Here is a 25,282-nt window from a genome sequence, read left to right as displayed (position 1 = left end):
GGAAACCATTGTTGTCTAAAATGAGGACTGTCTGATAGGATATAAAACTCTGGTCCTTTTGTTTCTAGTTAGATTTTCTAACCATGAATATATTTTTCTTCTTGTATTAGCTATTTCTATGTTCTTGTTCAAATGTATACCTTATAGATATCTTATTTTTAAAAAATAATTTTATTTAATTAGATTTTTGATAATGTTTCTGGCATTCAAAATGATAGGAGCAGTTGGACCTTCCATTTATTTAGTGAAAATTTGAATGTAATTGCATTAGTGGAAAATGTAACTGTCCAGAAGAATGAATTTGAAAATAGGCAAATGATTACAACACACTTTTTTTTTCTTTTTTTGAGATGGAGTTTTGTTCTTGTTGCTGAGGCTGGAGTGCAATGGCATGGTCTTGGCTCACTGCAACCTCTGCCTCCTGGGTTCGAGTGATTCTCCCACCTCAACTTCCAAAGTAGTTGGGATTACAGGTGCCTGCCACCACACCCAGCAATTTTTTTTTTGTATTTTTAGTAGAGACGGAGTTTTACTATGTTGGCCAAGCTGGTCTTGAACTCCTGACTTCAGGTAATCTGCCAGCCTTGGCCTCCCAAAGTGCTGGGATTACAGGTGTGGGCCACTGGGCCCAGCCACAACACGCTTTCTATGGATGGAATAAGCTATATCCTGAACTAGTGTTAAATTGTGCTTGTTACCCATGCCCATTCACTCACAAGGTCATTATCACACAGAAGGCATCCATTGTAAAGTTGCAGATCACACATTGCTGGAATTAGAAGGAAATAGTTGGGCTATCAGATTAAGAATCCCAAAAGACCTTGACATGCTGAGGCAATGGATTCAAGCTAAAATACCATCTTAAGATGGTTTTATTTGGTTCCAAGAAATCAATCACACAAGTATACATTTGGAGATAAGAGCCTGGGATGCCATGTATAAAGGAAAGATACAAATCCAAACCATAGAGTTTTAGAGAAGGTGGCTACTTTAGTATTTTAGGAAAGTGGTAGGTAAGGGAAGAGAAGAATGGGGATGGTAGTTCAAGAATGCGTGTTCTTTCGCCTTCTATGAAAGCACAGAGCTGTAGCTATATGCTGAGAAGAGGGAGAGGTTGGATAGTGTGGGATTGCAGATACCATAATAAGGAGATCTGATTATCTAGAGGGTGGGGAGTGAGACTCAGTGAGGAAGAATGAATGCGGTATTAAGGGCATAGTTGGAAAGATTAGCCTGGGAAGAAATGAAGGTTGTATCTCTTCCTAGACAAGAGGGGTGGAGGTAAGCCTATGGAAAAACAAGGCCACTTTAAAGTTACAAGCATCGTGATGAGATGGAGAGAAGAGATGGAAATAATGAAACTGGGAAGCTTCACCCTTCTCAGAAATGATAGATGAAGTTACCTGCTAGATGTGGAAAGGTGACATTCTCAGAGATGGAGAACTGTGAGACAAGGAACTGCAGATGTGGTCAATGCCAATGCAGAGTGGTTCACTCAAAGCTTAAAGAAGTGAGGACTTGGTGTGATATCATACCCTTGATGTGATATATTGTATCATATCTTGTCGCTCCCTTGATTTAAATGCTATGATGGCCACTCACTGCTTTTGGGGATAAAGATAAAAATTCTTAGCTGTTGTGCAGTCCCTCCATAATCTGGGCTGCCCTCCTTAGTGGCCTCACCTTGTTCCGGTTGTCAGTCACTGTGTTAAACGTCCTTTGTTAGTGCTGCCAGCCCACCCTGTGCTTTAAGCTCGAGGGCTCAGCCTGCAATACAGTCTCCCGACTCTTGGCCTAGTTAGCACCTGCTCCTTCTTCAGAGCGCAGAGGAAATCTGACTTTCTCAGGAATGCTTCTCTAATCTATCTGAGTAGTTTTGTTCCCCACTCCTTGCATAGCACCCCTCTCTTCCTTTATATTTTATCCCAAATGTAATAAAATAAATCATTGTAAAGATAAATCAAGAGAAGTTAGGAAGAGAAATAAGAATAAGTCTATGTGAGTTCAGGATTGGCAGTATAATTTGTATGTCCCGGTGCAAAATAAAAATATGTGTCTTGTTAAAAAATTATTAAGAAATTCAAGACAATGACAACAGAGCATGAAACCAAGCACAGGGATGTCTGAGCGTGAAGGTTTATGTGACCACCTGGGTCATCTACCCATGAAGCAGCCCTGTGTGAGCTTCTCCTGCCACACACAGGGACTATGAACTCTCTGAATTTAACCCATGAATTGGCTGATTGACTTAATGGGAGTTTAAGAGTTAAGGCACTCTGCGATGCTAGTTATAACAATGTTGAAATGATGAACCACTGTGCTTAGAACAGAATGGGTTACAACAAGAAAGTACAATGAGGCTGACGGACTGGCTGAGTAGGAAACAGCAGAATGTCAATGCAATAGAATTTTGGAGTGAAGGACACAATAGAATAGACTGTCTATGCATTATTTATTAGTGCATCAAATTGGCATTTAATTTGTTAGTTCCTACTTTGTGCTGGGGGGAGAAGTCATTGACTTTTTTAGCATATGACATAAAGGAGGACCTTGAGAAATTTTAGAGAGAGTCAGGCACAGAGTTTGAAGTTCAGCGATATGGTTTGGCTGTGTCCTCACTCAAATCTCATCTTGAATTGTAACTCTCATATGGGAGGAACCTGGTAGGAGGTGATTGAATTATGGAGGACGGGTCTTTACTGTGCTGTTCTCATGACAGTGAATGAGTCCATGAGATTTGATGGTTTCACAAAGGGGAGTTTCCTTGCACAAGCTCTCTTCTCTTGTCTGCTGCCATCTGAGACGTGCCTTTCACCTTCTGCCACGATTGTGAGGCCTCCCCAGCCACGTGGAACTGTAAGTCCAATAAACCTCTTTTTTTTTTTTTTTTCAAATAAATTCCACAGTTTCAGCTCTGTCTTTATCAGCAGTGTGAGAATGGAATAATACACTCGGGTTTACTATTTATCAGCTCTGTGACTTTGATAAGTTTCTAACTTCTCTGTGTTTTAGATTTTTTTTTTTTTTTTTTTTTTTTGTGGGGATGTAAAATTGGGATGATGTTAACATGTCCTATGGTTGTTTGAAGGACTGAATGAGTGAACGAAAGGTGCTGGGTTTATAGTAAGTTCTTACAATTTTGCATTTGTACACAATTAATTTTCTCTTCAATGCCATTTTCTTTAAGCAAGTTAGTTGAATTCAGTCACAGTATCACCATATATTATAAATAGCTAAAATTCATGATTAGATTTAGGTGGATGCAGAGAATGTATTCGTGTGCTTTGTGAAACTTGTAATGGCAACTTTTGAGCAAAAGGAGCAAAATGTATAAGCGAGCTCATCTGCATTATAGTAAGTGCCAAACATATCTGGAAGTGAACTCCAGCATTTTATATCTGTGTTTCTACAGTCAGAGGGGTTTCTCTTGGGTACCTCGAGGTAATTACCAAGTGCTAGAAATTGTGGGAAACAAAGGTTAATGATCTATGGTTCTGTCTTCAGTTTTAGTAATTCATATAAGTAAGTATCTTTTATTTATTAAGCATAAAGTATGTAGGTTTTTTATTTTACAGTTAGGGTGCCATTTATTTTAGGTTGCTCTGCTCTGAAGAATATTCTGAAAAATTTTATAATCACTATGCCTAGCATTTTCATAGTACAAAGGGTCATCAACAAAATCATTTATGAGTGAACTATATCATTACTAATGGCTTCCCAATTTATATTACTAGCTTGCCTGAGTTCCAGATGTGTATCTACGATTGCCCACTAAACATTGATACCTGCATATCCCTCAACACTTCAAACTCTATTGTCCCAAGTAAAATTCTCTGTCTTTTCTACAAACCCAGATGCTTCTCTTAAAACAACTCGTTTTTTGGCTCATTCCTATAGAACAATTGCCTGGTGTTGTAGAATCCACCTTCTTTATAATTCTTGAATCCATACCCATCTTTCATTGCTTTTGCTATTGACCCAGTTCAGATTCTCATTGTCTTTGACCCTAGCATGTCAATCACCTCTCACTTTCTAGTCTCCCTTTCTTTGAATTCACTCTACTCACAGATTAATCAGAACACTTTTTTTTCTGAACTACAAATCTGATCATACTGTCAGTTATATTCTTGTTCCCTAGATAAATTTCAAATGTTCTAGCATGTAATGTAAAAATTTGCACAATCTATTCCTAACACTTTTCCCCACCCATATATTCTGACAATTCACTGCTCTTAGAGACACACACTGCATATCCTAGAGCACAGCAAAAGGCACCCTACCCCCGTGGAGAGAGCCAGGAAAGTCTTCTTGAAGGAGATGACATTTGTGTCCAAGAAAGGATTCAAAGAAAAATTCTAGGCAAAATGGGAGGACCTCTGTTATGAGATGTATACAACAAATTACAATTCCTCATTTACACAGGCAAATAACATTAATACTAGGAAGTCTCATTTTTCTAATAGGTTCTATCTTTCACAAATATTCATTTTTGTTGCTTTTTCTCTCTGTCTACATTTGATTTCCCTTGGAGATTCTCTCTAGTCTAATGGAATTCTCCTTATGGGACACAGGTCTTTGGTGGAAAAGCCTACACTAAGTTACCTATTCATTCAACACATAGTTGCTGAGTATTTAAAAGTGCCAAACACTGTGCTACTTGTTAAGAATATAATGGAGAATAAAACTGACCACTGTCCCTGCCACCATGGAACTTTATGTTCTATTTGAGGAGGCTGTCAGTGAAAAGGTAACCTGACAAAAATTAAATTATAACAAAGTACAAAGCAATAATCCAGGGCCCAAGAAGATGGATAGGATATAATCAACTTAACGTGGTAGACACTGGAGGCTTCTCTGAAGGTGACACTGAGCCTGAGATCTGAAGAATGAGAATAGTATGTGGGGAAGAGCATCCTAACTGGAAGGGTTAATGCATATAAAAATCTGGGGAAGGGACGGCATGATGATGAAGGTGGGGTGGAAGAGGGAGATGCAGTGGGGAAGTGCTGGTGGCATAATCTTCCATTTCAGAAGCTCTATCTGGCTACTACATTCAGCATAGCTGAGCAGAGGGCAAGCACAGCCACAGGGAAGTCTGTTATTATTGGTTGTAATTGTCAAGACCAGAATTGATAGCAGACAGGACTAGTCAGTCATTAATAAAACACTCAGCACCCACTGTGCACAGATCTTTTGCTAGTATTGAAATATGATAAGGCATCATCACAACACATAAAGAACAAATCCTTCAGTGGAAGGGAAATATTCAAAAACATCTCTTAAATGATTGACACATAGTTTATTAGCAGCATGAAAAATGAGCCAAGGCAACTCAGGGAAGGGAGTGATCATTCCTGGTGTAGCTGTAGCCAGGAGGCTTCACAGAGGAGACAATAATTAGCTGGATCGTGGTCTCCAAAGTTGAGAAAAGTGGACAGATGGCCAAGAGTATAAGGAGTATAATTCCCTGCTGTTGTTCTTTGTGGTGGGTGGCTGGGATTGAGGGTACGTTCTCAGATCTTGGGTCGGGGCTGAAGAACTAGAAACAGAGCAAAAGTGTGCAAAATGCAGCCAGTTGTGTGTCTTTCACAGTCTAGTTCTTAGCAGCTTCAAAAGTAACCTTTTTTTGGCCTGCTTTCTGATCTTCTTTTCCATTTCCCTTATTCGGGGTAGTCATTGGCAAAGAGACTATTCCTAATGAAGTCGAGCTGACTTCATAACCCCTGATGATCTGCGTGCTGTTCTATGGCTGACGTTTCCACTTTGATTGGATGGAGGAGACACAAAACAAAGAGTTGACTACTTCTGGTGATTAAAAGCTCCCTTGATGATTTTTAAAAGGGATTGTTCAAAGCTTTTAGTGTGTCTGAGTAGCGAATTACACTTTACTTCCCTAAAACTACTCGGGCAATTGTGCATGGACATAGCAGACTTTCTTTTCTGCTGCACAACACTACAGAGAATAGTTTTTTAAGAGTAGCAGCCTTTTAGTAGGAGATTAAGTGATTTCTGCATATATAATTTATAAAGCACTTGAAGCTTTTTGTATAAGAGCACGTTGGAAAGGTAAAATTATTATTATTTATGTTATTATTAGCTTATTTTATCCTGTCCTCATGTGAGATGTTAGTTTTTGAACTAATAATTCAAAGCAGAACTGTTGATCACAAAGAGAAAAAGAAATAGATTGGACAACCGTAAAAATTGGGGCAGATCAGTCAAAATAGATAAGGTTGAGTGGTGTATGACATTTGTTTTTCTTTATAATATTATATTCCTTATACATTGTAAGGAAAATAATACATGATTATATTCCTTATATTATGTGTATATATAAATATACACACACATATATATGTATAAATTTGTTTTTCCTTGAATTTACACACACACACACACACACACACACACATACACAGAAAGAGAGAGAGAGAGAGAAGCTCTCACTCTGTCATCCAGGCTGGAGTTCAGTGATGTGATCATAGCTCACTGCAACTTTGAACTCCTGGGCTCAAGGGATCCTCCTGCCTCAGCCCCCCAAGTAGCTGGGACTATAGGCATGTGTCACCATGCCTGGGTATTTTAAAAAAATTGTTTTGTTTGTTTGTTTGTTTGTTTTTTTGAGACAGAGTCTCACGCTGTTGCCCAGGCTGGAGTGCAGTGGCGCGATCTTGGCTCACTGCAAGCTCCGCCTCCCGGGTTCCCGCCATTCTCCTGCCTCAGCCTCCTGAGTAGCTGGGACTACAGGCGCCCGCCACCGCGCCCGGCTAATTTTTTGTATTTTTAGTAGAGACGGCGTTTCACTGTGGTCTCGATCTCCTGACCTTGTGATCCGCCCGCCTCGGCCTCCCAAAGTGCTGGGATTACAGGCTTGAGCCACCGCGCCCGGCCTGTTTGTTTGTTTTTTTAAGAGATGGGGCTTCACTATGTTGCTCAGGCTGGTCTCAAACTCCTAGCTTCCAGTGATCCTCCTGCCTTGGTCTCCCAAAGTTGTGGGGTTACAAATGTGAGCCACCATATCTGGGCAGAAATTATTTCTTGATTATTGTTGTGCAGACATTTTTTTTCTTAGGTTCCTTTACAAATCAGATCCTGAAAGCAGTGATTTACTGGTGTGTGAGTGTGCACAAACACACACACACAAATTACTTAAAACTACAAATTATTTGAAACATCTGTTTTACTTTGGCCTCCATGCATCTGATAAACAAAGAACCAAATGACATAATTATGATTGTAATGCTTTTAATTGAAGATGCAGAAAAAAATGAGCTTTTACCTGTCTGCCTTCCATCAAAGAGCTTGCCCTGGATACTGATAACTTGTGGGCTTTCGACATTTGTTATGCCCAAGGGTTAGGAATGGGAATGGAGGCATGATATAAAGTTTGATTAATGCTTTGATCCCTTTAGGCTAAAAAAAAAAAAAAATCACAGGTTAAACTAATCTTTTTTCTATTATTCAGGTACATTAATTAAATTATTCTAAAATCTTTTAGATGATATACTTTGAGTAGATTTATACTAGTTAGTTAGGATTAAACTTGACTGCATACAACAGGAAAACACCAAAAACCAGGAGCTTAAATAAAAATTCTTTCTCAATTTAAAAGAATTGGATGTAGGTAGGGCTAGGGTGGGGCCTCTCCAGTTATTAGGGACCCAGGCTCCTTCTTTTTTTTTTTTTTTGAGATGGACTTTTGCTCTTTTTGCCCAGGTTGGAGTGCAATGGCACGGTCTCGGCTCACTGCAACCTCCACCTCCCAGGTTCAAGCAATTCTCCTGCATCAGCCTTCTAAGTAGCTGGGATTACAGGTGCCTGTAACCACTCCTGGCTAATTTTTTGTATTTTTAATAGAGACGGGGTTTCACCATATTGGCCAGGCTTGTCTCGAACTCCTGGCCTTAGGCGATCTGCCTGCCTGGGCCTCCCAAAGTGCTAGGATTACAGGCGTGAGCCACCATGCCTAGCCCCAGGCTCCTTCCGTCTTGTTGCTCTGCTATCTGGAGCAGGTTGCCTCTTGATCCAAAATGGCTCATAGGATTCCAACCAACATATTAACACTCCTGTGTAGGAAGGAGCAAGGGAAGAAGATAGGTATATATTCCACTTTTGAGGAGACTTCTTAGAAATCTTATCCCGGCCCGCGGGATAGTCAGAGCAGGCCCTGGAGGAGGGGGTGGGAATTTGGGGAACAAGAGACACGAGAAATAGAGACAAGACAGTGCTCTGATCAAGTCTCGTTTAATGGCGGTAATGCACTGCCTTATATACACTTGGAAGGGAAGGGGTTGGGCTAAGGCGGAAATGATCTCATTGCGGAGGGCGTGGCCAGGTTAGTTTCGGTTTCTCTGGTGGGACATCATGTTGCGCTTGCGCTATTAAGTAACAATTTTCCCGGGTGCGGGAAAAGTGAGTGAAGAAGAAGCAGGAAGAGCGCCATCTTTAATGAGATATTAGTACAGGGGAAAAAAGGCAAAGATAGGGAGAAGGTGTGGGGTGGAAATGAACACAGCTCAGGCGTTTAATCTTTAATTATTATTCGCTATGGCCGGGGCGTGCAGCTCCGGACAAAATCTCACTAACCCTTTCTGTTTATGTTGCATTGACAGAGATTAGTCATACAACATGTAGACAGCTGAAGGGAGACTGGGAAAAATAATTTTTGTGACAATGCATCCAGCTAAAAAAATTACCTTTCTGTGACTGAGGAAGACAGGGAGAATGAGTACCAGAAGTCATTTGCAACTTCTGCCATAGTATTTACTTCAGGTTGACTTGAAATAATTCTTTCAGAAGATGGAGAAGTTGATTTGTTTTAAATTCAGTTGGTTTTACCGAGTGTAATGGTGTGGGGTGGTGTGGTCGAATGAGTTCTGGGGTACTGGATTCTAATTCCAACTTAACGTGATGTTTGGCTTTGGTGTCCTCATCTCTAAATAAGGAGTTTGTATTATAGGTCCTCTAGGGTTCCTTTCAATTCTTATTTCCTAATCTGGTTTCTGAGGTTTTACAGCAAAGCTGTCTATATACACTCATATGTAATTACATGGTATATCATTAAAACACTTGTTTCTATAGAAATAAAAGGTAAACATTACAGCCGTAGTATATGGCTTGTTTCATATTTTTCCATTTTCACCCTCCTTGCTCTTAATGAAAAGGATGTTATCTTGCACACGAATTAAATGCTGAGAGACTAAATGTGGGGTATAATTGTCCTTGTTCAAATTAGAAGCAAACTTTTCATCCTAAAGAACAGGCCCTTCTCCCATTTTTCTTGTTGCATTACTGTTGTGTTTTGCCCATCAGCTTCTGTAGGAACCCGTGACCTGGAGGAACTGGAATTTGTATTCTTATGTGATGCAACAGAGTCCATTGCATTTTGGAATACCTGGACATACTAATGCTGGTGTTCCTGGGAAATGTAATATGGGTATTGCATTTTCTCTGTCTCTTATTTCCCACGGTTTCAACTGGTTGTTGTTCTTTGTCCTGGGACAGCTGTTATACAGCACTTGGTAAACTCTTCCTAGGACTTGCTTTGTGCTGCTTGGTGACTGCCCCACAGGCCACACAAGATGCCGTCATTCAGGGCACTGGGTAGTGAGCACTTTATAAACCATCCTAGTATGTTTTAGCAGATGGAATAATTCTGAAGACACTTGCATGAAAACTACTAGAAAAAGGTAAAGCACAGCAATAACAACAAAAGAATATTGGTTACTTTTCCTTCCTACTGTTGCAATTTTTAATCCTAAGGGGAAGAAAAGCAATTATAAAATGGCATTATCCCTCTTTAGTCCTACATGGAATACAGCAAAGTTACAAACAAACAAATAAACTAAATACTGCCTTTCTATATTGTGAAGCTAAGAGGTTATTGACAGGTTAGGTGCTTTAGGTTGAACCATATGAAATTGCTGCTTTTCAGGTCAAAGAAAGGTCAAATATAGATATTTTTTAATGGTTCAACCTAATACCAGAAGTTTTTAGTTTGGTTGCAAAATAGGAATCTTTGGTTTTAAAGCTTATGTCATTTGGAGTTTCTCCTCAGCCACATGTTTTCCTTGGAAAAACATTTGGCTATTAGACGATATTTTAAAATTCAAGCAAATACACATATATATATGTATATGTATTTAATACATATATATATGTATTAAAGCAATGTAATTTTAAATAAATCCACTTCTTCCAAGGTGAAAAATTAAAAAGTTTAAGTTATATTTAAAAAAAAAAAAAGACCACATAGATTTAAAATAAATATCCCAATAAGGCTTTCTTGGTCCTTGACTTTTGAATCCATAAATAACAATGAAATGGAGTGGAAACAAAGCCTTTGCAAAATGAAATCTATGAGGAACTTTACTGTGAAAAATGACACCCTCTAATAGCCCCCAGAGCTCTCCAAAGGCAAAAATATACTCCACAAATTATTTTAATGAGCTGAGGGACATACGTTTCCATCAGGAATGATTTAGCATCCACATAGGCAATTTAGGAGGAAACCAGATTCCTTCCCCTGTCCTGGCTTGGAGCTGGCTCCCTCCAGCACCCTGATCCATGGTCTAAAAGTCCCCAGGCAATTCTTCAGGGTGGGTCTATTCTCTCCAGGGTCAAGGAAGATGAGTCTCCGTACGAAAAAAAAAAAAGACAGGCAGGGTGGGGTTAGAGTTAATTGTGTTCACTGTGACTTGTTATTCTTGGACACTCCAGGGAATATGGCTGTGTCTGTTTTGGATGGCCCTGATTTCTTTTGGCTGTGGAAATACTGAAACCACCAGCTAGCTACTTGCTGTCTCCAGAAGGCTGAAACCTTGTAAGGTAAATGCTAAGTGCCCCAAGTAGCCAAAGCATGACCTGTCTGGTTACTAAGGAACAATTTGCTCAGCTGGTTACTAAGTAAGACAGGGAGGAGGAAAGACAGGAAGAAAAACCAGCACAAGATATAGAATACCCATCCTACCTTCAACCTGGATTCACTGTGCTTTCAAATTTTGGAATTCGATTATTAACCTGAGAAGAGAAGCAATCCTCTAAAATCTAGGAATCCTGTGGATATAAATAAAAGGTCCTGAATGGCATTTTAGTTTCTTTCTCTGAATTGATATGCAAATTCCTAATTTACTTAAAGCACACTGTGGTGCATTATAATAAAGCCTAATACATGCTTCCATGTAATTATGTGTAATAACCAGTGATCAGAGGGAGGAGGGAAGGCGAGAAGGGAATTGTGTTTCCAGCTGGCCCTCCACACCTGCAAATAACAGACAACTCCTTTCAGTGTAGAGGAAACAAGATAATGACAGTATGATATTAAATATAAACATTAATTCTTGGGAACAAAACATAAGGAAGAGGCCTATCAATTAAAATGTGTGATAGTGAGCAACTTAAATTATATTCCACATCATCTTAAGGAGAAATAAGACCAAGCAGAATGAAAACCTTAATTTGCTATTTACTGCTATACTCTGATGATATTCATCTTATTATTGTTTTAAAGAAATATTTGTCTGGACCACGTAAACTCTGTGGCAAGATCCCACTTTTTATACTTATTTGGTTTGGTTTAAGAACTAAATTGCAATAACGTGGTCTCTCACTCTGAAAGGACAAATCAGACCCTAGAGGGAAAAGTCTCAGGATCCCAGGGGGTCCTCAAGTTTTGAGGAAACAAAAACAATATAAGGAAATGCTTTGTGAGCTGGAAAGTGTAATCTTAATATAGGAACTGTTATTGTCCCAACTACTGTCACTGCAACTTTTGTTATGAGAGGTGTCTTCCTGAAAAATCATCTGCAGAAAGAATTTCTTGACATTTAAACATACATCTCTGTGTGCAAGGTAGTTTAATGCAGTCGTTATGACTTTTGAAGTTTTTCTGACCTGATTTTGCTTCCTAGTTTCATTCATTAATTATTAGCTGTGTGATCTTGGACAAGTTACTTAAGCTTCTTGAAGCCTCAGTTTCTTCATCTGAAAAATGGGAATAAAAATGACTGCAATAACTGCAGCCACGTGAAAGCATATTTGTGAGAATGAAATAAAATAACATGCCTATTGTATACCAGGCCTAGGGTATCTTAGGGTCTGTAGATGGTGCTTGTACACAAAAAATGATCTTACAGTGGTAGGTAATCAATTATATCAGGATACAACTTCTCTGCAAAAGTTTATATGCATTAAAAGAAACTATAGACTACAAATGAATCCATGGATGCAAAAAGTTCTAATGAATGTTTTACATTTATTATAGTGTAGAGTAGTCCAGAGTGGGTGCCCATGGAGGGCAGGAGGAGAGTCAGACAATCAAGGGTTGAATTCCGGCTTTTCCACTTTTAATTCTATGGCCTTGGCGTACTTGATTAACTTCTCTGGGTTACTAAAAAAGAATGTCCCTTTGGAATATGTATCTGATATATATACCAGATAAATAATATCTACAAAAGACCTTTTACTTATATCAAATTATGTGAAAATGAAAACATAGCCACCTTCCAGTTACTGACATCATAGGCAGATTTTTTTTTTTCCCCCCAGATTCCAGTCCCTTTTCAGCTTTATAGAGAGCATGAGCATATTTTCTATAAAAGTTCCTTTAGGGGAGAAAAGTGAGCCTTTTGGTATTATAGGATCCGTAAGACAGAGGGCAGTCATGAAAGGATAGGAATGTAAAGGAAAGTGTGGAGATTTAGAAGCTTGAACTCCATAAAGCCAAGTCCGCTAAACTGCTGATGTCAGTGACCAAGAATAGTGATATTGTGAGAATTTCCAGGAGAAGCGGCTGGATTTCTGAATGCATCCCAGCACCGTAGCCCAGAGAATAAGTTAGGGCAAGCTACTTCACTTCAGGGGCAGAATAATTGCTTTCTTTGCGTTAAGGAGTTTATTATTCATGCCTAAAGCTCTGTATAAATTTAAGTTGTTCTGTGGTTGGGCTTCAAGACCTATTCCAAGCCTTTGATGATGAAATGAAGAAATATCCCAGGACACTGGACAGCTCCTAGATATTTGAATATCAAAAGAGATGGGGAAGATTAACTACAGTTTATAAGTGCACTCCACCAAGGGAGTGGACACCCTGTTGTAATAATAAAGTGATGGACTCTTGGTGTGGGTTCAAGTACATTTCTTAAAGCTTATTTTCAAGAAGACTTTTCAGTACAGGCCACAAAATTTCTGTTGGGTGCCCATTATGTTCCTAATATGATTATGTCACTATCCCTACCAAAAGGATATCAACATTTCAAGAAGAAGATTGGGATGTAAATAGACGGTTTTAATTTAATGTGGTGAGTGTTAGGACAGCAGCAGGTATTGATGGGAGCCCTCAGTTCATCTTGGAAGACCAGAGAAGGCTGGTAGAGGGAGATGCATAGGGAGGCATGAAAAAGGAGCAAAGTGAGCTAGGTAAATAATTGGAAAGAGTTTTCCATACTTGGAGAAATACATAAACCAAAGTATGGATTTCAAACATTGAAGTAATCATAGTGAGGAGGCTGTTCATAGAGGTGGTTGGAAAATTAGGTGGAGATGTTGCCTTAGTCCACGCTAGGGATGGCCAACTTTGGTTTTTTTTTTTTTGCAAATGGTCAAGTAGTGAGTATCTTTAGTACTGGAAGGCATATGCTTTCTATCTCACCTACTCAGCTCTGATGTTGTAGTGTGAAACCTGCCATATGTAAATATGTCATATGACAGATGATATATAAACAAATGACAAGTGCTCACTTTCTGGTTGCATTAATTATTAGCTGTGTGGTCTTAAACAAGTTACCTAAGCTGCTGAGAGCCTCAGTTTCTTCATACATAAAGTGGGAATAAAAGTAACTACAACTATAGCCAACTGAGAGCATATTCATGAAAATGAAAGAAAATAACATGCCTACTGTATACCAGGCCTACTTCTTTTGGTCTGTAGAAGGTTTTGGCCTGGATTTGGTCTATGGGCTGTAGTTTGTCAATTGTTGCCTACCTTATATCCTCATCATGATAAATCCACCAAATTCATTAAATTACTATACATAAACTATAAAATGTCCTTTGATCTCATCTTAAAATTTTATCTTATTGCTTTTATTTTCCTTCTATTTTAGTAATTTCCTGCATCAAAATGTAACATAGAATGAAGAATAAGATAGATGGAGTCCCCTTGGGCTTTCATTGCATTTATACTTATAGCTACGAATGGGATTGTCTACTTTACTTGAGAAAAAGCAGATGACTATTAGATCACTAAATCTGTAGTCAGTACTTGGACCTTAGACAGAATCGAATGGTATTAAACTAACATTTGTTGAATGAAGACTTTATGGTAGGCATACGCTAGATACTTTTATATGCATTATCTTATTTCTTAAGGTCTCTGACGTAAATTACTACCGCTGTGTTTTATTCCTACATTTTTTCTTTTTAAATTTTGTAGACTACATTTATTTCTTTATCTTCTATTCAAAACCCATTTAGTGACTTCTGCTTTCAAGCAAGATGAAGTAAAGAGAAAAAATTTACTCTCTCAACTTAACCAATTAAAACACTGTCAAAAATGCACAAATCAACTATTTTCAGACATTGGAGAGAGGGCAGTTCATGACAACGATACTTGAGAGAGAAGAAATAAACAATGTGAGTTCTAAAATAGCCCAAGCTTACTGGGGAGAAATTAATGACTAGAGCATAGAAAGAGGATACCAAGGAGAAGTTGAATTGAGGAGACAAAGTGCAGAGTTCAAAGATAAAATGGTGGCTAATAACAAGGAAGATTTATGGGTAGGAAAGGACTGAAGAGAGAAAGAGAGAGCTGAAGAGATCTGCAGAAGGTCCCCTGCCCAAGTGTTCACGCTAGTACTAATCCATACATGAATGTATGCCTGTGAGAAAACTACACAAAACTAGAACTACTGGAAAGGAGTAGAAGGACCAATCCTGGAGGTCACACAAGGCCAGGAATAGTTTGACCATCAGCGAGAGTGGAAACAGCTCAGCACTGTGCTCAGTTGTAAGAAAGATTTCACAACTGTAGTGGGGCAAAGTTTGCCCTTGATTAAAGGCTGGTGCTGCTAAGATTTCAAGCAAGGCTTGAAAGGAACAAATAAATTCAGTATAAGTTAGCTGTGTCTCAGAACAAACCTCAAGAATTTTAAAAGAAGAGAAAAGAATGCCTATTATTTAATTCAAAATGCACGTATTCTGATATCCAATGAAAAATTACAAGGCATCTAAAGGAGTAGGAAATACCATAATAAGGAAAAAGATCAGTAAATCAAAACTTAACCAAAAATTATATGAATGATAAGATTAGTAAACAAGAACATTAAGACAGCTTATAAGTATATTAAGGAGAGACATGGAATACATTAAAAAGACCCAAATCAAACATCTAGAGATGATAACGTAATCTCTGAGATGAAAAATACACTGGATAGAATTAGTAGAACACTGGAAACAACAAAGTAAATGTTTAGTGAACTTAAATTCACAGTAATAGAAACTATCCAAAATAAAATACAAAGAGGAAAAACCTGAATAAAAATTAACAGAGTATCAGTGACCTGAGAGAAAATTTCAAGCAGACTAATATGCATAAATGTAAGTCCCCAAAGGAGAAAGAAGGATAAAGGAAAAAGAAGAAAACATCTATTTTTGGAAGCTTGAAATGTTTATAAATATGATGATAAATATAAATCCACAGATCTAAGAATCTTAATGAACCTCAAGCAAAGCCACACTAAGGCTACAATCAAATTAAAACTGATGACAAAAAGAAAAGTCTTAAAGCAGCTCTAGAAAAAAAGACAGTACGTACAGAAGAACAGCAATAAGAGTGACAGCAGACTTCACAATGGAAACAACAGATATGAAGGCAGTGGGATAACATCTTTAAGTACTGAGAGAAAACAATTGTCTTAGAATTCTTGCCGAGTGAAAGTATTTTTCAAAAGAGAGGAAAATAAAAGACTTTTTCAGGCATACAATAAATGAAAGAATTCATCATTAGTGGTTGTGTATTGCAATAGTATTACAATAAATATTAAGAAAAATCTTTCATACAGAAGAGAACAATATCAATGGTGTTCTGGATTTACACAATATAATGAAGAGCAGCAGAAATGATAAATACATGGGTAAATAGAAAATATTTTCTTCTTACATTTAAAATTACTCTAAAATATAATTGATCACTTGAGGAGAAATCATTACAATATATTGTATGTGTTATACCAACTGAGAAAGTAAAATGTATAACATGTTCACAAAACCAAAAAAAGCTGAAGGAAAATAGAAGTATAGTATCATAATGTTATAATACCATATGTAAAATGATATAATGTTATTTGAAGGTACATTGTGATAAGGTAAATTTGTATAATGGAAATACTAAACTAACCACTATAATGTGTAACTCATATACCAAAGAGAAAAAAAATGGAATTATAAAAAAACATAATCAACAGATTGAAGAAAAACAGAAAAAAGGAAACAGAGAATAGATGAGATAAATAGAAAACAAATACAACCATTGTATATTTAAATACAACAAAACCAATAATCACATTAAATTTAAATAAACTAAACATGACAAATCAAAGACAAATATTTCAGATTACTTAAAAAATAAGACCCAACTATATACTGCCTATAAGATATGCACTTTAAATATAAAGACAAAAATAGACTAAAATGGGGAATGGTGGAAGCAAGTATATTATGTTGGTGCAAAAGTGATTGCGGCTTTTCCCATTACTTTCAAAGCAAAAACTGCAATTGTGTTTGCACCAACCTAATATCATGCAAACTAATTTTAAAAAAGCTGGAGTGCTGATATTGATATTAGATTAAGAGGATTTCAAAGCAAATAAAATGACCAGGGATAAAGAGCATAGTTTTATTTATACACATAAGGTGATCAATTCATCAAGAGAACATATGTATGTTAAACATATTGTACCAATCAACAGAGCTTCAAAATACATGAAGTGAAAACTGATAGAATAAGAAATCATGAGATTTACAAATATACTGGGAAATTTCAGTATCTGTCTCTCAATAATTGATAGATGTCTGAAAATCAGTAAGCATATAGAAAAGTTTATCAATACTATCAACAAAATAACTATTTTATTTATAAAATACTACACCCAACAAGAGTAGAATATATATTAATTTCAAATCTAGGTGGAACAGTTATCAAGATATAAACATATTATGGGCTATAAACCAAATCTCAAAATTTGAAACTATTCAAGACATAAAAAGCATGACCACATGGAATTTAGAAATCAATAATATAAACATATTCAGAAAATTCTCATGTATTTTAAAACTAAACATTCTTTAAGTAACCCAGAAACAAACTTTAAAGTATTTTAAACTGAATGGAAATAAGCCTCTCCAAATTTCAAAATTTGTGAAATACAGATAAAGAATTTAAATCAATGATATAAGCTTCCTCATTAAGACACCACAAAATTAAGAGCAAATGAAACACCATATAAGTAGAAGAAAAGAAATGACAAGTCTAAGAGCTGAAATTAACAAAATAGAATTAAAAATAGAGAAAAATCAATGAAGCCAACAAGTGATTCTTTGAGATGAATAACATGGATAAACTGTAGCTAAACTGATCAGGAGAAAAATATAGAAGACACAAATCATCAATATAAAAAATGAGAGAGGGATATCACTCTAGATATTATGAACATTAAATAAATATTTAGGGATTATATCAACTTCATTTCAACCAATTCAACAACTTAAGTAAAATGACCAAATTGCTTAAAAGACACAAACTTCCAAAGGTCATTCAAGAAGAATAAAAAACCTGAAATCTCTATATCTAGTAAACAATTAGTATTTGCTGTTTAAACCTTTCCGAAAACAAAACTCAGGCTCACATGGCTTCACAGGTAGATTTGACTAAATATTTAAGTAAGACATAATAAAAAGTATATATAAAGTCCAGAAGTCTATACAATAAAAAAGAATGTTATAAAAAATAAGTCTATTTAAAGTCCAGAAAAATTTAGAGGAAGGAACACTTCCCACCACATTCTATGAGGCCATCATTACCATGATACAAAATCCAGGCAAAGATATTTTAAGAAAAGAAAACCAATCTCTTTCATAAACACAGGAACATGCAAAAATTCTTAACAAAACAAACCTGGCAACATACAGAAAGAATAACGTATCATGACTAAGTGAAGTTCATCCCAGAGATGTAATAATACTGATTCAATATTCCAAAATCAATCAATATAATTTATATTAATAGATAAAGAACAAAAACATCCATAGGATAGTCTAAGAGAAACTCAGGAAACTACTAATAGAAGGGAAATAACTTCCTTAACCTGACTTAGAACAATTACAAAAAGCCTACAGGTAATAATATATTTAATGTAGAAAGACTAAATGCTTTTTCTCTATCGTATTAGTCTGTTCTCATGCTGCTAATAAAGACATACCTGAGACTACATAATTTATGAAGGAAAGAGGTTTAATTGACTCACAATTCCACATGGCTGGGGAAGCCTCACAATTATGGTGGAAGTCAAAGGATGGGCAAAGTCACGTCTTACATGGCAGCAGGAAGGAGGGCATGTGCAGAGGAACTCCGTTTTATCAAACCATCAGATCTCATGAGATGTATTCACTATCACAAGAACAACACGGGAAAAACCCATCCCTATGATTCAATTACCTCCCACCAGGTCCCTTCCAGGACAAATGGAGATTATTATAATTCATGGTGAGATTTGGGTACAGACAGAAAGCCAAACCATATCACCTATGATCAAGAATAATCAAAGATTTATGTTCTCACTACTTCTATTCCATGTAGTACTGGAGGTCTTAGTATAATAAACCAAGAGAAAGAAATATAATGCATAGAACTTGCACAAGATTAAGACAGTCCCTACTTGAAGATGATGTGATTTGAACACACACTGTTCTACAAACCAAATGTTTGCGTTCCCGCAAAATTCATATGATAAATCCTAATGTTGAATGGGATAGTATTTGGAGGTGGAGGCTTTGTGAGGTGATTAGGTTCTGAGGTAGAGCCCTCATGAATGGGATTAGTGCCCTTCTAACAGACCACATAGGCTTCTATGCCCCTTCTGCCATGTGAAGTGACAGTGAGAAGATGGTCATCTATGAACCAGGAATCAGGCCCTTACCAAACATTGCATCCGTCAATTCCTTAATCTTGGGCTTGCCAGCCTCCAGAAGTGTGAGAAATAATTTTCTGTTTATAACCCACTCAGTCTATGGTATTTCGTTATAGCAACCTGAACAGACTAAGGACTACTACAAAAGACATATATAAAATAATTGCATAAAAAACTTCTCAACATCAGTCATTAGGAAAATGCAAATTAAAACTATGAGATACCACTATACAGCTATTAGAATGGATATAATTTCAAAAAGAAAAGTAAAAATGCAAAGTGCTGGTGAGAATTCATTGTTGGTAGGATTGCAAAGAGGTACAGCTACTTTAGAAAACAGTTTTGAAAATTTCTGATAAAGTTAAACTTTATACATATTATACAATCCAGTGATCGCATTCTTAGTTATTTACCCAAGTGGAATGAAAACCTATGTTCATACAAAAATCTCTTTATTTGGAATTAATCCAAATGTTTCTCAGCAGGATAATGGATAAATGCAGGTACATGCAAAAATTTCCATCAAATGAAATACTACCCAGCAATAAGATGAGTGAACTACACACAACGACATGGATAAATCTCAAATGTACTATGCTCAGTGAAAGAAGTCAAGCTCAACAGGCTACATGTTGTACGATTCCACTGATGTTTTTTAAAAAGCAAAAACATAGGGACAGAAAACATCAGTCTTTGCCAGAAAAGGTGGTTGCAGGGATTGATTGCAAAGGGACATGGGGAAATTTTTTGGCGTGATGAACCTGTTCTATATCTTGCTTGCACTGGTGGCTACATGGTTGTATAGGTTGGTCAAAGCTTGCAGAAGTATAGTACTGAAAGCATGAGTTTTGCTGTGTATAAAATTGCACCTTAATTTTTTTTTAAGTTGAAAAGTTACTCAGCCCCAAAATGGAGGTTGTACAAATTATTAGGACAATTTTCTCTTTATTAAGAGGGGGAAACAGACTGTAATTAAAATAAATGTATTTAACAAGTGGGGGTATGATGATGACACAGAAAATGGGCATCCAACCCTCCTGACAAAAGTACAAGTGGGTATCCTGAAGGGCTTCCTGGAGAAAAAGAAGGTGACTAACAAGACTTGCATTATTAGAAATCTGTCCATATCTTCCAGTTCTTCAAAATGCTATGACTTATTTTGTACCATTAGCCTAAGGGGACATACACTTTACCCTACTATTTCATATGCAAAGGAAATGGACTTCCTCTGTGTCCTTTTCTAAAGGTTTCTTTTTATCTTCCATCCAGTCTGTTTCAGTGTTTTCAAAAAGGAAGCTGTCAGAAACATCTGAAGGGTCCGAAGGATCATGAAACAGTATGTCGAAACTGGTAAAGACTGATCTTGACATATTCCTGTGACAACCTTTTGATTAATTTTCTGCTTCATTAAAACCCTTAATTAAATTAACACAGGGTGTAGCCATATCCTTGACATATTTTGTGCATTAGCAAACAAATCCTCAGATTTCAAAGACTGTGGCAGTGAAAAGAAGGAAAGGGCTCCTGAAGCCAGGTCAGCAGTGCGCAGGAGATGGTGGTAATGAAGAGGATGAGGTTGGAGCTTGTTCAAAAGCCCTGTGGGATTTGACCATTGGTGCTCAATGAGAACACAGAGGAGGAGGCCTTGTGTGGATTGACTTCACCTTGGTCAGACTCTGGCCTCCCACTATTGCCTGTCCTCCTCTCCCTATCCCTTCCCCTAATCTGTTCCACCTCAGACAAGACATCACAACTCAAATGGTTAAACTCCTGAACAGATCATTCACCCTACCATGTTCAATACTTGATTTGTCCCTTTAACACTTACAGATATAGCTTTGTAGGCGTGCTTTTCATGAGTGATGAAAAATGAGGTGTCAGTACTCATATCTTGAAAAATTCTAAAAACGATAAATTGATCATTTTTAAAGTTCCTCTTTCACCTCTCCCCATATGTTGGATTTAGCAGCACATATGCTACTGTTGGCATGATGTCTATGCCTGCATTGTGCAGAACTTAAAACATGGGGAAGGGGAGGTAATAAAAATCAAAGGTCTATAATAGTATAAAAATTATTAATACATATAATTCATAAATGTATTCCTTCAAGTCAAATTATTTTAAGTGGAATTACTGCCATTCCTATTTCATAGAAAAAATTAATTTCCACCAGGTTCTTTTCTAATATAACATTGACAAAGACAGTTTGCAGGTTGCTCACACATCTCATATATTAATGTATGAATGGGACTTACGCCCTTTCTACAGTTACAATCACTGACTTGTGCCAGATGCAGGCTTATAGATGTTTTAGTAAACAACACAAGTTTACCACTTTTCTTCATTTGTTAGCATAAAAATACAGACTTATGCTTATTTCTTGGTGGAGGGTCATATGGGTTAGTTTACAAATTTCTGTGTAAACTTATCTGTTACAAATGAGTTTAGTTGATATTCGTTCATTCAGCACAGATTAATTTAATCCCTACTAATGTGTCAAGCCATGCCTGGAAATATAGAGATGAAAACCACAGTTTCTGTTCTCAAAGATGCCATAGGTCAATATATCAGGAGTAGTGACCAAGATTAGCACTTGCGGATATAGGCTTATATAGAAAAGCAAATTCAATAAGATTAGGGAGGTGGTCAACAAAGTCTTCTAGGAGTCACCATTGCTGATGTTAAGGTTTGGTAGATGAAAAAAATGCTGTTTAATGGCCCTGGTGAAGGGTTGGGAAAGCATCAGGGAAGAAAAGCCTCACTAAAAGACATAGCTGTATGTGCCAATCACAAACATGTAAAGCAGTAAGTGTGGTGGGGATGGGGAGGCAGTACACCTAACAAAACAGTGTGGTCAAAGGCCTGGAGATTAGGAGAATGGTTCAAGATGAGACTTGAGAGGAAAGCGTGAAACCGTTCATGAAAGGAAACAAAGAAATATAAGCATATCCTGGGAACTGTGAGGAGCTACTGGAATATTTTAAGGATGGATAGGATCCAGTTGGATTTCTCCTGACATAGAGGTATCACTGGCAGCAATGTAGAAGGGTGAGATGGATTTTGGAATGAAGATTTAGTGGCAGGAGGTAGTGGAACAAGGTAGGAGGAGGTGAAAAAATCCAAGTTGGAAACAATTAGAACTTGAACTTGGAGGAAAAGAGGAGAAGGCAGTGCATGATAAACGCTGTTGCATTTCATTGAATGAACAAAAGGAGAGCTACCGTTGGCACTAGTCAAGGATACAGACCTCATGGGAAGGCTTTTAAAAAACTGTGTCTCTTAAAGATAAAATATGAAACTATCTCCATGGTTACAGCATATAGCCTTGTATTGGGTGATCCATATCGCTGCACACATTGTTTTACCTGGAATACTTTATTTTTACACACACTAGAGTTGTTTAGTAGGAGAGATAGCAGCAGCAGCTCCAGAAGGATGTAAAGAAAGAAAGTTTGGCTCCTGTGGGCGGTGCGGGGGATGTTAGGTGTCACGCTAAGTGCAGGGCACTCTGCATTAACTCTTTTCATCCTGACAACAATCCCTTGAAATAGTGCTCTGGTAAATACCACATAATATTGAGAAGACTTGGAGACGAAGAGATTAAGTGACTGGACTGAGATCACACGGCTGGTGAGGGGAAGGATCAGAATTCCATCACGAATCCTCATCTCCTCTTTATATCTTTATATCACGAAACTTCACTGTCTTTTTCTAATGTTCTTCTATTGGTCTCCTGATTTCACCATTCCGTATTTACAGCCTGAATAATAAGAGATATACAGTCTTCAAGAAGGTCTTTTGAGAATCAGCATGGCAGGGTGGAAATGAGCAAGGGCCTTGGTGTGCAAATGCTTGAGTTCATATTCTGCCTCCATCATTTACTAGCTGTGTAACTTCGGCCTCTCTGCTTCGTTTGACCTATCTGTAAAACAGAAATAAGATAATCTTCAATTTAGGGTTTTAGGAGGATTAAATGATTTTATAGATGTGAAGCACATATAAAAATGCCTGATGCATAGTAGGCACTTACTAAATATTAGTTATTGTTTATTGCACCTGATGAAATAAATGATTTCTGTGTTGCTATCAAGAAAGACAACTACATCCTAACATAGGTGCCTCAAAGGCGAAGAAGCCCAGAATCATGCTGTAAGACGACCGGAACCTTGGAGTCAGTGCTGTACAGCTATTCCATCCAGGGACTGTGCTGCTTTGTATACCAAAAACTATGTCTCTTTAAACCTAGATTGCCTTACCCTTAAAATGATATCTCAGTATATCTTCAGCAGAAAACGTAAACTTTAAAAAATAAATAATATTGTCATAGACATTCCAGAGCCACAGGAGATTCCAGATATGTCCAGATGCAATGATGTTTTTTCTCTTTTCTTTTTTCTTTCTTTTTTTCTTTTCTTTTCTTTTTTTTCTCTCCTTCTCCTTCTTCTTCTTCTTTTTTTGAGACAGAGTTTTGCTCTTGTTGCCCAGGCTGGAGTGCAATGGCACTATCTTGGCTCACTGCAGCCTCTGCCTCCCAGGTTCAAGCGATTCTTCTGCCTCAGTCTCCTGAGTAGCTGGGATTACCGGCATCCACCACCACGCCCAGATAATTTTTGTATTTTTAGTAGAGATGGGGTTTCGCCATGTTGACCAGGCTGGTCTCGAACTCCTGACCTCAGGTGATCCACCGTCCTCGGCCTCCCAAAGTGTTGGGATTACAGGCATTAGCCACTGTGCCCGGCCTTGCAATGATATTTTCATTAGGGTTCAGGGAAGAAAATTTTTAAATGATTTGAGAGGTTTTACAAAGCTCTGAGTTTTTTTTTTCCTCCTTCTCTTTGGGTTTCCTTTACCCTCCCAAAAGGATTGCTCTCATAATGTGGTAGGATTGCTCTTCGTTTCTGATGAGGTATGTTGTAGATCACAAGTATGCAAGACTGGAATAAAGGTTTTTAAAAACCCACCGTTTTAGCCCCATATCTTCATTTTGCAGATGAGAAAAAAGACCCAGTGAGTTTAAATACACTGCACAAGGTCACACAGCAGGTAAGCGACAGAACTGGGGCTGATTCTTTTAAACCTGCCTTATGGCTTATTGCATCATTTTGCTTCTCTTTTAAGGATCAATCCTTCTAAAATTTTAAAGTGCTTTAAAGAGATAAGGTCTTTACCTGATGCTGGGCTTCATCGCCTTTGCAGCACCTTTGCTAGGATACAGTGGTCTTTCTTGATATCAACACAGAAACCATTTGTTTCATTAGGTGCAATAAACAATAGCTAATATTTAGTAAGTGCCTACTATGCATCAGGCATTGTTATATGTGCTTCACATCTATAAACTTTAAAGAGGTGTAGATACATCATTCTTTGACTGAGACATTTAACTGGGGACAAAAGATTAGAGCCAAATTAAAACTCTTAGACGATCCAAACTCTACACAGACGTACTGCCACCTCTTCCTCATAGATAATTCACAAAAAATATCAACATCAAACCATAAGATAAACGTAAAGAAGTCCAACAAAGTTATGATTTCCAGTAATGATGTCCTCGCTGCCTTATTTGAAATATCCATTTCTAATCTTCACAGAATTCTTTAAAAATATCAGGATGCCCCCACATAGGCTGTTGCTCCAAGTATGTTCATGTCTTGAGATCAGGTTTGTCATAAAAATGAGGTAAAGATGGCCAATGTGTATTGGCCCCTAGGTTGTCCATTTCTTCACTGCAGGCTGAAACCTGTTAGCTCAAAAGCCACTGGCTCCAAACTCAAACTTTTATGCATCCAATTGTTTAGAAAATAGCCCAAACAAGCACATTTCTAACCATGTAGAACCTGCCTGTTTTATATACCCTATAAAACCTCACCTGATGGATGTTCCTACTGATAAGATAAAGCCTAGTTATATGGTCCCAAGCCACTGCTGCCCTTCAAAGCACTCTGACCTGGGAATGCTCTGCTGTGCTGCTGAACCGTGCTTACTAAGGCCCCCAGTATGACTGATCCTCTTCTCGCTTGGGAGTTCCCTTGCCTACATTCTGAATGATGGCCACTTGCCCTTAAGCCTCTGAGCAGTCTCGTGTTGTGAGAGGCCTCCCCTG

The sequence above is a fragment of the Macaca nemestrina genome, chromosome 3 (genome assembly GCF_043159975.1).
Source record: "Macaca nemestrina isolate mMacNem1 chromosome 3, mMacNem.hap1, whole genome shotgun sequence".
Taxonomy (NCBI): Eukaryota; Metazoa; Chordata; class Mammalia; order Primates; family Cercopithecidae; genus Macaca; species Macaca nemestrina.
Note: the sequence above shows the minus strand (reverse complement) of the source record.